Source organism: Vanessa atalanta, chromosome 28 (genome assembly GCF_905147765.1).
Source record: "Vanessa atalanta chromosome 28, ilVanAtal1.2, whole genome shotgun sequence".
NCBI lineage: Eukaryota > Metazoa > Arthropoda > Insecta > Lepidoptera > Nymphalidae > Vanessa > Vanessa atalanta.
The window spans coordinates 3,660,534-3,671,629 of NC_061898.1; the positions used below are offsets into that span (position 1 = coordinate 3,660,534).

General features: G+C 33.4%; 1 non-coding gene across 1 annotated transcript; it reads left to right on the forward strand.

Annotated features, from left to right (window-relative positions):
- Positions 1 to 7,339: 7,339 nt before the first annotated feature.
- Trnas-cga lies at positions 7,340 to 7,421 on the forward strand. The gene has a single exon. It is a non-coding gene; the product is annotated as a tRNA-Ser (tRNA).
- Positions 7,422 to 11,096: the final 3,675 nt, after the last annotated feature.

The following is an 11,096-nucleotide window of genomic DNA, read 5'->3' on the forward strand; positions in this document are numbered from 1 at the left end:
GCTGTTTAGCAGTAGAATATATATAACAGACGGGCTAGAACAAAGCCCTACCACCAAAAATTTAATGAGTTTTGTGTACGCAAAGTCGAAAAATACTTTAATATTTTTTTCTATTCTTGCTTTTAAAACATTTTATGTAGAACCTTATTGAATGACAGAATGGTCAGTTTAAATGAAACAATTGAAATAATTTAATTTTCTATTATGACCTGAGACTAATTTCTAACGATAATAACCGAAAATCCTCAGCATAAAATTAAATTGATGAATGAGATTAAAGGAGCCGATGACCCAGTGTTCAGAATACGTGAATTAATAAGACTCGCCCCACTATTTTTCGCAACTCGAGTATCTAACGGAGTTGCCGTTAGATTTTCGAGTCCACCACGGGTTCGTATTTATCGCTAGTTTAATTAACGCCACCAAATAGAAACGGATATTGATTCAAAGGGAAAATTGCTCTAATTTAAATAAATTAATCAATAAACATTGGACAACATCATATACATTAGTCTGATCCCAATGTAAGTAGCTAAAGCACTTGTGTTATGGAAAATCAGAAGTGACGACGGTAGCACAGACACCCAGACCCAAAACAACATAGAAAACTAATGAACTTTTCTACCCAGGAATCGAATAAAAACCGGTGTATATTCAACTACGGAGGTTATCAGATTTTGTCTGTCCTCTTTTAATCTAATATTTTTCCTGTTTTAATCCAATATTTTTAACTAGCGACCAGCCCCTGCTTCGCACCAATGCAATGCTAATACTAAATTTACTACAGAATGTCTTTATATACAACGTTCACAGAATTTTGTCATTAGGCAACAAAACCCGCCGTGTTTCTGCATTTTATATCTGTAATATCTTCGAAAATATTCATTTAAATTACACGCTATTAAGGGCCGTACTTAATTTAGTAAGGATGAATGCAGTAAAGCTTAAAGTCGCTTCGTAAATAAGCTATTATTTCTCGTCTAAAGTAAAGGATAAAAATTTTTTATTATGGGTTATCCCTAAGAGATAAACCATCACGGACTTTTTTGATCTATCTCGTTAGGTTCAGCCAGCGCTTGCAATATAAGCATTGCAAACGTTGGCTGAACTTAATCCACCAAAAATTAAGAAATAAAAAAATAAAAACCGACTTCAAAATTGAAAACAGCTAGGCAACTATTAAGAATATTTGTAAAATTTAAAACAGCTATTTTCGACATGTGTACTCAATTAGATATATCTTAGACAAATCCGTTTTTGAATTTTGTTTGCCTTTCCGTTCGTCCTAAAAGATATTTTTATAGCGAGTAACCCTAGCCTAAACTAGTCTACAATACGGTGTTTTGTCATTTGATTTTATATCATGAATTATATAACATTATCATTACATATTATGAATATAACAGAAACTATTAAATTTACTTTATGATATACAAAATTATTATTGTAATTAATTGATCAATAATTTGTTAAACTTTAATGAATATTATTTTATGTGGCATAAAATTGAATACTGACATTTCTTATTAAAAAAAAAATTGAGTTGACACTAGAAAAAAACAATTGGATGATTGCGGGGCATTGTAAAAAATATACAGAGCATTATTGCAAAATGTGATTTTATTTTGTGATCCTGAACTACTGAAATTACAATATATATCACTTGGTGGGATGGCTTGTGCAAGCCCGTCTGGATAGGTACCACCCACTCATCACATATTCTACCGCCAAATAACAGTACTCTGTATTGTTGTGTTCCGGTGAGAAGGGTGAGTGAGCCAGTGTAATCACAGGCACAAGGGACATAACATCTTAGTTCCCAAGGTTGGTGGCGCATAGGTGATGTAAGGAATGGTTAATATTTCTTACAGCGCTTTTGTCTATGGGCGGTGGTGACCACTTACCATCAGGTGGCCCATATATTCGTACTCCAACCAATGCCATAAAAAAAATATTTTTTAGTTCACTAGCTGTGTCTAATTTTGAAGTCGGTCTAATTTTTATATAAATTATATTAATTTCTTAGTTTTTAGTTGATTAAGTTAACATAGAAGTAAATACTGCTCGTTAATAATAATAATAGGAGAACGAGCCCCGTCGCTTCATCCGCATCAAATTATTTTATTACAGGAATCTTAAGAGTACAAAATTTCATATTCATCTGTTTAGTAGTTCGTAAAGTATTAGTAGTTTCTACGTGTAATTTCAGTAGTTCGGGTTGGCAAAATAAAGTTATGTTGTACAATGATGTTTCAATCTCTCTCTATATTTTTACAATCCCTCACAATCATCCGATTGTTTTCCTTATGACAGCTCAATCACTTTTAAAATAAGAGATAGTGTTACATGTCAGTATTAAATGTTATTCCATGTAAAATAATATTAACTAAAGTTTTATAGTATGTAATAATAATAATGTGTGTTAATGATATAATTAATTATGATATCCTATGACGTAGCACCTTATTGGAGGCTAGGGCTAGCTCTCTAACATACAATAAACACTCTTTTCGACTTTTGCATTAAATTTATGGAATAATATAATACAAATACTTACCTATATATTCTTACGAGTAATTTACCAATATCTTTAAAAGTACTCAACCGATTTTAATGAAACTTATACTGTTCCCTGAGTTAGAGTGTACCGAACGTAAATTAAAAATAATTATCTCGATACGACTTTTAGTTTTCGATAAATTCGTGGACAAACATACTCTTACGAAATTAAGCACGCGTGCTTGGAAGCCTAAATGGATCATTATACTTACTCAAATATAATTCCTCCCTTTTTGGAAGTCGGTTAAAAATGTGTTTATTTACGACTTACACATTAGAAACCTCTAAAATCCCTACCAAATAATGCATGTATTATACATACAAACCTCCCTCTTGAATCACTCTATCTATTAAAAAAACCGAATCAAATGCCGTTGCGTAGTTTTACAGATCTAGGTAAGCATACATAAGGACAGACAGTTTTTATACTATGTAATGATACCTCACTTGTGGTGCCGCCATTATATTAAATGTATTATACGCGGAACCCTCGAGTGGTGTACATTGTAAAGAAAATACTTTTATTTAAGATTTTTTTTTATTTATTATACGGAATATTTTGCATTGAATAAATGACATCGTAATTTGAACTCAGAATTTCCATCCTTTATCCAGTTATTTCCAGTTAACTAGTCAACTCATATGAATTAGTGTGCGTGTGCTCACATAGATACTCTGAGTGTACCAATAGAATTCAGTATCTAGATTGTGAAAAGGAGTGGGGCGCATCAACTTGTATTGAAATATCTTTAACCAGATGCTACATCCACACGTGCTTGGATGAACTTATTAGACTTAACTTTTCCTTATATATTCATTCCTTAAATACCGGCAACGCACCCGCAAACCCCCCGGTGTTGAAGATGTCCATGGGCGGTGGTAAGCACATTCCATCAGGTGAGCCTCCTGCTCGTTTGCCCCTCGATTCCTCTATAACATAAGATAAAACAAGGAAAACGGATGAAAATGATTTTTGATTCCGTTGCGGTTGAAGATCACTTCTATAGGTATAATAATGTCTCACGTTGTTAAAGCGACTGACACGAATCTGCGAGACAAAGTCAAAATCAAAAATCATTCTCCAATATGGAAGTGTTACAGTTTCTTATTGATGGTCAAATCTACCACCGGTTTGGAAACAAACACCTTGGACCTGAGAAGAACCGGGGAAAGAAACTCAGCGGATTATTTTTTAAATCTCATATTTTGCTATTAAAGATTTTATAAAAAAAATATATACTTTCGTTATTTGAAATACTCGGAGGTGATCATTTCATTCCCAAAGTGTTCATCAACTAAAAAGTCGTTAGGTTTGTTATATCCTTTAGCACACAAATACTCTTTAACGATTCTTTTATAATTTACAATTGAATATTTTTTAACGTTTTCTGGGATCCTGGTGTCTCTTTTGTCCCATAAAAGAGACCCACAATTGCAAGTCGGTTCACGTGACGGTAAGTCTACTGCAAGCTAGTTTGGTATCATCCTTATATATATTCTACCGCCAAGCAGTAATACTTAGAATCGTTGAAATCCGGTTTGAAGGATGAAGTAATCAAATCAAATCAAATCAAAAACTCTTTATTTGGACATACACATTGTACAAATCATAAAATAAAATAAAAAATATACAAAATGACAAGCAACAGGAAAGAATGTGATGCCCAAATTAGTAAACCACTCAGCTTGTGTTGAAACCATTGTTAAATGAGCTTCAACGCTGGTATTCTGTGGTCGCCAGTAGCTACGTACGTCACGTCATAGGTAGCGAAAAAATAATTGATAAAGTAACTAATTATAAATATACATATCTGTGGTACTATTTGAATGAAAGTGAACGCCCTAGTTATAGTCTAGACGTAAGTAATCTTAGGGCTCCAATGTCTAAGGGGGATGGTTACCACTTACCATCAGTTGGTCATTACCCAGTCCAATCTTTGCTATATACAAAAAAAATGTAATCCACATTTGTGAACGTAAACATAAATCCACTTCAGACTCCGGGCTGTTATAGATTCTCTCTAACAAAGGATCCTTCGACTTTAAGCTATCAGTGTATTAAAATATAAACGTAACAAATAAAATCCTTTACTCTAACCTCCCACGCACACTAACACACTGTAACGTCGCCCACTAATACTAATGCACGTATATTATAATCCAACTTGGAGTACATCCCTTTGTAACTGAACAGATACACTGAGGATTTCGTCAGAAAAACCTAATGCTTTTGGTAATAGCCTAACTCTAGGCTTAAACCCAAGACCTCGGGATTGGCAGAGGTACAGGCAAGCGACATAAACTCTGCAGGGTACACCTGCCCCTCCCCACACATACGGACGAGTATAAAACAAAATAAAATTAAAATAGCCTTTATTGTATCACAAAACATGTTCACAAGATTCCAATTATATTATATCCAGTATATATTATTTCCATTTTAATTATTTAAAATATGTTTATTCCTAAAACATGCAACATTACTAATCTTTTGTGAAAGTCGTCTCTTTGGCGTAGGCCTCCCCCAGCGTCTACAGCAACAGCTACATGGACGGGAACTAGTAAATAATACATTATCGTTAAAAATACTTATTGTACTCGTAATGTTATGGGGATTATTTGTTAATCGTGCGTGTTTGACTTCGCGTGATCGCACGTAATAAGTTTTCCTTTGCCGAACTACTGTCATAGACGGAGAGTGTTATGCGTTATAGTCTGAATTAAATTTTATTTAAAAAACAAAAAACTTTTTAAGTTGTTTTGTGTTTAAATAGTTTAATTACATATATTTATGTAATAAATGAGGTTATTTCAGAAGGTATGCTTTGAATGAGTAGGGGACTTTCTAATTATGAATATACAAAAGTATTCCATAAAAGCTGATATACATACAATTAATACAAGAAATAGGAATAAACTTGTAACCCCTACTTTCCGTTTGCATACGGTACAGAGAACGTTTTTGGGCAATGGTATACGCATATATAATAAGATACCGGGAAATGTAACCAATTTACCATTTACGAAATTTAAAAAGTTTATTAAGACTAAATTAATAAATAAGTCTTATTATTCATTAAAAGAGTACTTTTTAGAAAAAAAACGCCTGGACTTAGGCTTGGTTTCCATCACAAGACACTAATTATTGTAAAAAAGATTGTAAGTATGTTTATTTGAAAAGAGGAACTATGCGAGTTTCTTGCCGTTTCTTATCGCTGGAGGCTGCTTTCCGAAACGGTGGTAGTGTTTAAAATTGACGATTCAAAAACGCTTCGTTGTGAAGTTTACTTGAATAAACTTGATTTGATGATTAGTATTTACTGAAATTAGCACAGTTACTAGAAGCCTTCCGGTCAAGGGAAACTACTTTAGTCTGTGTCTTCTAAGGTCAATGGAGCATGCGAAAGCGATCCCGTGGCGCCCGCCAATAAGACAGAGTGGGTACTGCTGGTTTTTCATTGGGTATTCCGGTGTACCGGGGCGCACTCGGCGTCCAGAACACCGACGAGTCCCACTTCCAGGTGGGGGAAACGCGTAACGCGTTTTTCCAGCAAGAAAAAAAAGGTGTTATCTACCGTCGATAAGTAATTTTGTTGCTCAAGCTGTAATTTTAAAATAATTTATTTTTGCCGTTTCATACATTCAAGTCAATTGTAAAAAATACTTTGGTAAAGAAGGCATATTATTCGATACAAGATTATATAGATGATAAAAAAGCGTGGAGTTAATGCTCGCTGATTTCCAGACAGGAGACATAACATACATATATAATTGTATTTAACTAACATTACTGTATTTTTAGATATTGAAAAAGAGTAAATACTAAGTTTCTTGGCGGTTCTTCTCGGTAGAATCTACATTCCAAACCGGTGGTAGCTTTACTTTAAATATTTTGTTAAATGACGATTCAAAAGTGCTTGTAAAAGCCTACTTGAATAAAGTATATTTTGATTTTGATTTTTTGATTTAAAGCTGGGGTATAAAAAAGACACGCTCGGTGTTTAGGTAGAACGAAAAGGTAAATTCATTTTCTTATAAATTATGAAAGGAGGTTTTATTACTTTTAATTTATATATATTTTTTTAAATGTTTCTTGTTGTAACTTCAACATCTGTAATTTTACATCTTTTATCTCACCAGACTACAGATATATATCTTTTTTTATTACTTTCCACTTGCATATTTCTAAACAGTCGGTTTTCAAACTATATTATGTAATAAACTAAAATTGTGAGAGTTACATGACAATTTTATAAAAAACTTGAAGGTAGGTATTGTGTTTACTAAGTGGCATAAATATATAATTATTATTTATAAATATATAAATTTGTTTGCTTCGAATATTTTTATTTCTACCCTTATTTACATTTTTACAAGATTAATGATAGCTAAAAAAAAATAAAACACAACACACATCAAACCACAGAAAATTGTACTAATGTGTTTTGCCTTTGCCTGATTATATATAGGCCTGTACAGACACCTAAGGGGAAGACCCCTTAGTTGTCTGTACAGGCCAATAAATGCATTAGGAAGGAAAAAATGCATGCAATTCAGGCCCTTTGTGATTAGACGAGGGTTTTATGATGTATAGATACTTGTGTCCTCAAAAATATTAATTAATGCTATTATTTTAAATGAAAATTTTAAGCTCTGAAAGCTCTAACTTGAGCGTGTTTTATTTCGAATAAAATATATAATTCTATTTTAAAGCTATTTTATTTATAATGTTTAGAATTTATACTGAACTTAATGGAGAGTTTGATGTGTTCAACTCATGGCAGTCGTGGCCGAGTGGTTAAGGCGTCTGACTCGAAATCAGATTCCCTCTGGGAGCGTAGGTTCGAATCCTACCGGCTGCGAGAGTTTTTACATGAAACGTTTTAAAATTTTTACGCGAAACTATACTTATTTTGAAGAATAATTTTAATCACAAACCGATATTCTCTGTATGACATTCATAATATTTTACTATAAGAAGTTTTCATCTGCGGAATGGTCCAGTGGTTAAAACACTTAACTTAACCGAAGAATCCGGGGTTCAAAAACAGCACCACAGTTTTCACGCGGATAATTTTTGTTTTTTATATAAGTCACGTCGTGTTTGACAGGGAAAGAAATCTTCGTAACGAAAATCCCTTTTGTATGTTTTTTATGCTATAGTTGTCAAACGGGCAGGAGGCTCATCTGACGGAAAGTGACTACATACTGGCACCGGTGTGCTTGTAAGTGCGTTGCCGGCCTTTAAGAAATGTGTACGTTATTTTCTTGAAGCTTCCCAAGTCGTATGGGTTCGGCTACGTCTCGAGTCGTAAGCTGGTTCCACTGAACAGTTGTGCGAGACAGAAAATGCCTTAGAAATCGCGCTGATATTGGTTTTCGGACATCTTCGTTTCGCGAAATGTGCCGCAGTGGATTGGTGAGGAATAAACTCCAAGCCTTCTCCTCAAACGGACATGCATTACTCAGCGGAGGACATTATAGGCTTTATATTATTAAAGTAAATACATAATTTTTATTTTGTACTAGATTATTACTCATCTTGTAAAGCCTTGGTCTGGGTCAATCCCATGGTCCTATAAAAAGGTAGGTTTTTCATTAGCAATCTCGAAGTTGAAATTGTTTAGACTATGTTTTCGTGCCTCGAAAATCACATTCCTATGTTTGGTGATTTTCCGTGCCGTCAAATTATGAGTAATTATATACAAAATAGAGAGTTTAATTGTGTTTGTGCACACACTTGCACACACTTGATAGCTCCCAAGAGAAAAGCCGCTGTGATCAAGGGCAGGTTAACATATATATTTTTTAAATATTAAGTTAAATATTTATGTAAAAGCTTTAATTTCATGTTATATGTATAAAACCATTCACAAATGTCAGATCATTGGGAAATTCAAAGGTTATGATTTTATTTTTTACGATGCACGCGCCCGTACCAAGTACGACTCGTTAGCTCACGTAACCAGGGTGTTCTAAACGAAACAGTCAAGAGCGAGTCGAACTGATATACTACGTGTTCCGTACCACAACAGTTTCTATGACAGCTATATTAATAAATCAGTATTACCTTACTGAAAAACTACTAAACAAATATACGTGGTTTCGTACTGACGTGCTAATATTTCATTAGATGTTGAAAAAGAGTTTCTTGCCGGTTCTTCTCGGTAGAATCTACATTCCGAACCGGTGGTAGCTTTACTTTAAATAGTTTGTTAAATGACGATTCAAAAGTGTTTCAAAAGCCTACTTGAATAAAGTATATTTTGATTTTGATTCGAGATTAGATGAAGTCTGACGCTTGAGTGTGTTTTCAAAAATGCTTTGTTAGTTTAATCTATTAAAATAACTATTTAAAAAGCATGAAAACTGTATATTTTTATATTAACAACTTCTGAGACTAAACGTCTACGGACGCCACAATTACTTAGGTGTTCCGTCTATGTATTGTACTGGCTGTGAATTTTAAAGAAAAGTATTTAAATTTTTAAAACAAAACAGCACTAATTCATTATTTATAAAAAAAACGATAGTGTTGTAGTGTATATCTATACATATAATAAAATTGGTGTGTCTGTTTGTAATATTAAAATAACCGCGTTTTACTAAATGCATATGTATGTATGTATACACGGTACATATACCTAAATAATATTTTTTACAATTTTTGCCTGTCTGTTTGTTCCGGCTAATCTCTGGAACTGCTGAACCGATTTTAACGGGACTTTCACTGGCAGATAGCTGATGTAATAAGGAGTACTTTTATTTTAGAATTATATGTGAAATAATAATAAAGTCACGCTTTTTCGCGGGCACAGCTAGTTGATAATATACATTAAATCAAGTAGAAAAAAATCACTTCGTAATTTGATAAAAAAATGTACACTAAATTTTGAATCAGCCTGTATACACGACAATGTTCGTCTGCTGTCTCGATATACGAAAATCTATGCAAAATTGCCATACCGAGGGCGTAACTTGCATCGTATAGACTAGGTAAGTGATCGAAATTTATAATATCGTCATTTAAAATGAAAATAAAAACCTACGTGAGATTCGATTTAACATAAAACCTGTAATAAATTCAGTAAGGAGAGTTTACTACGCTGTTTATATATGCTGGTTAGATATACAGGTTGGTGGATAGGGGATCAGAATCAATCTTGACACATGGAGGATGCCTCACGATGTTTTCGTTCACGAATGATAACAACATTAACATCCTGTAATTTTTCCACTGCTGGGCTAAGGCCTCCTCGCCCTCTGGGGAGCAAGCAATGCTGATAATTCAGTGTTGCTCGCCCGAGTTTACAACCAGATCTACCTCCACCACTAACATACACCATCATAATTAAATAATTTTCGTTGTTGTCGCAAAGGAGCCCTTAAACGGTATTTAGTAAGTGTGCAAAGGCCGGCTGATAAGTCCGCGGCATAAGGTACTTGATGGAAAAAAAAAATTTTTTTCATTGGTAATTTATCTGTGTAAGAAGTACGACAATAATCTGCCTCTACACGTTGCCGTTATTTATTGTTATACTAGATAAAAACCCAGCTTCTCTCGGGTCAAATAAATAAACAAATATAAATAATTAAATATACTAACTACCTACGAAAATATTATTAGGAACACACATTTTGAATGCACTCGTAAACGTCAAACATGGCCGCCCGTTGAACTGTCATGTCATTGAATATCATGGATTTAATATCGATATATCTCGATTATACGAATTTTGCGGATAGATATTATCGATTCCAAAATAATTATTTTTTAACGATCTATCATTGTGGATAGGTTTCGATCGGGTCTATCGTAGATCTGAAATTATGGATATAGATTGTTTTAATAAGAATTAAAGAACAGCCGCTAAACCTTCCAAGGTTAAGGTGTTAAGTCGTTTTTTTTTAATATACACAGACGTACTTTCCGTGTCGTTGTCATATTATATTTTTGTATTACATTATTAACAATAATTATGTTATTAATGTTCTTGCATTTTTTTTTGCGAGGTAACATCACGATTGGAATTTTTGGACTGCAATTTTGATGTTGCAAAGTTTGCATTGAACTCTACAATGACGAAGATGTAATGATTAGATTATTCCAGCAAGCTGCTCCACTATTAAGGTTTATATAAATATAGATGTCAGCGTTCGTTCCAATTCATTCATTCATTCATCGACTATCTTCACGTCACTATATATTGCTTATAGAAGTCAAATAGATTAAAAAAAGAAATCAAGAATTTAAAACACTTAAAACAATTTACTAAAAAACCAAAAATATCACCAAGCCATACATATTGAAGTAAAGTACTTACTCAGTTAAGTCAAAAGTCAAAGTTAAAAATCTTTGTTCAATATAGAAGTGTTTACACTTGCTTATTGATTGTCAAAAATCTACCACCGGTTCGGAATTTAGCACCTCGGACCTGAGAAGAACCGGCGAAAGAAACTCAGCGGGGTCTATGTATATATCTTTTTTTTTAACCATTTTTCATGTACAATGATGATTATATTTTAGTTATTTGAAA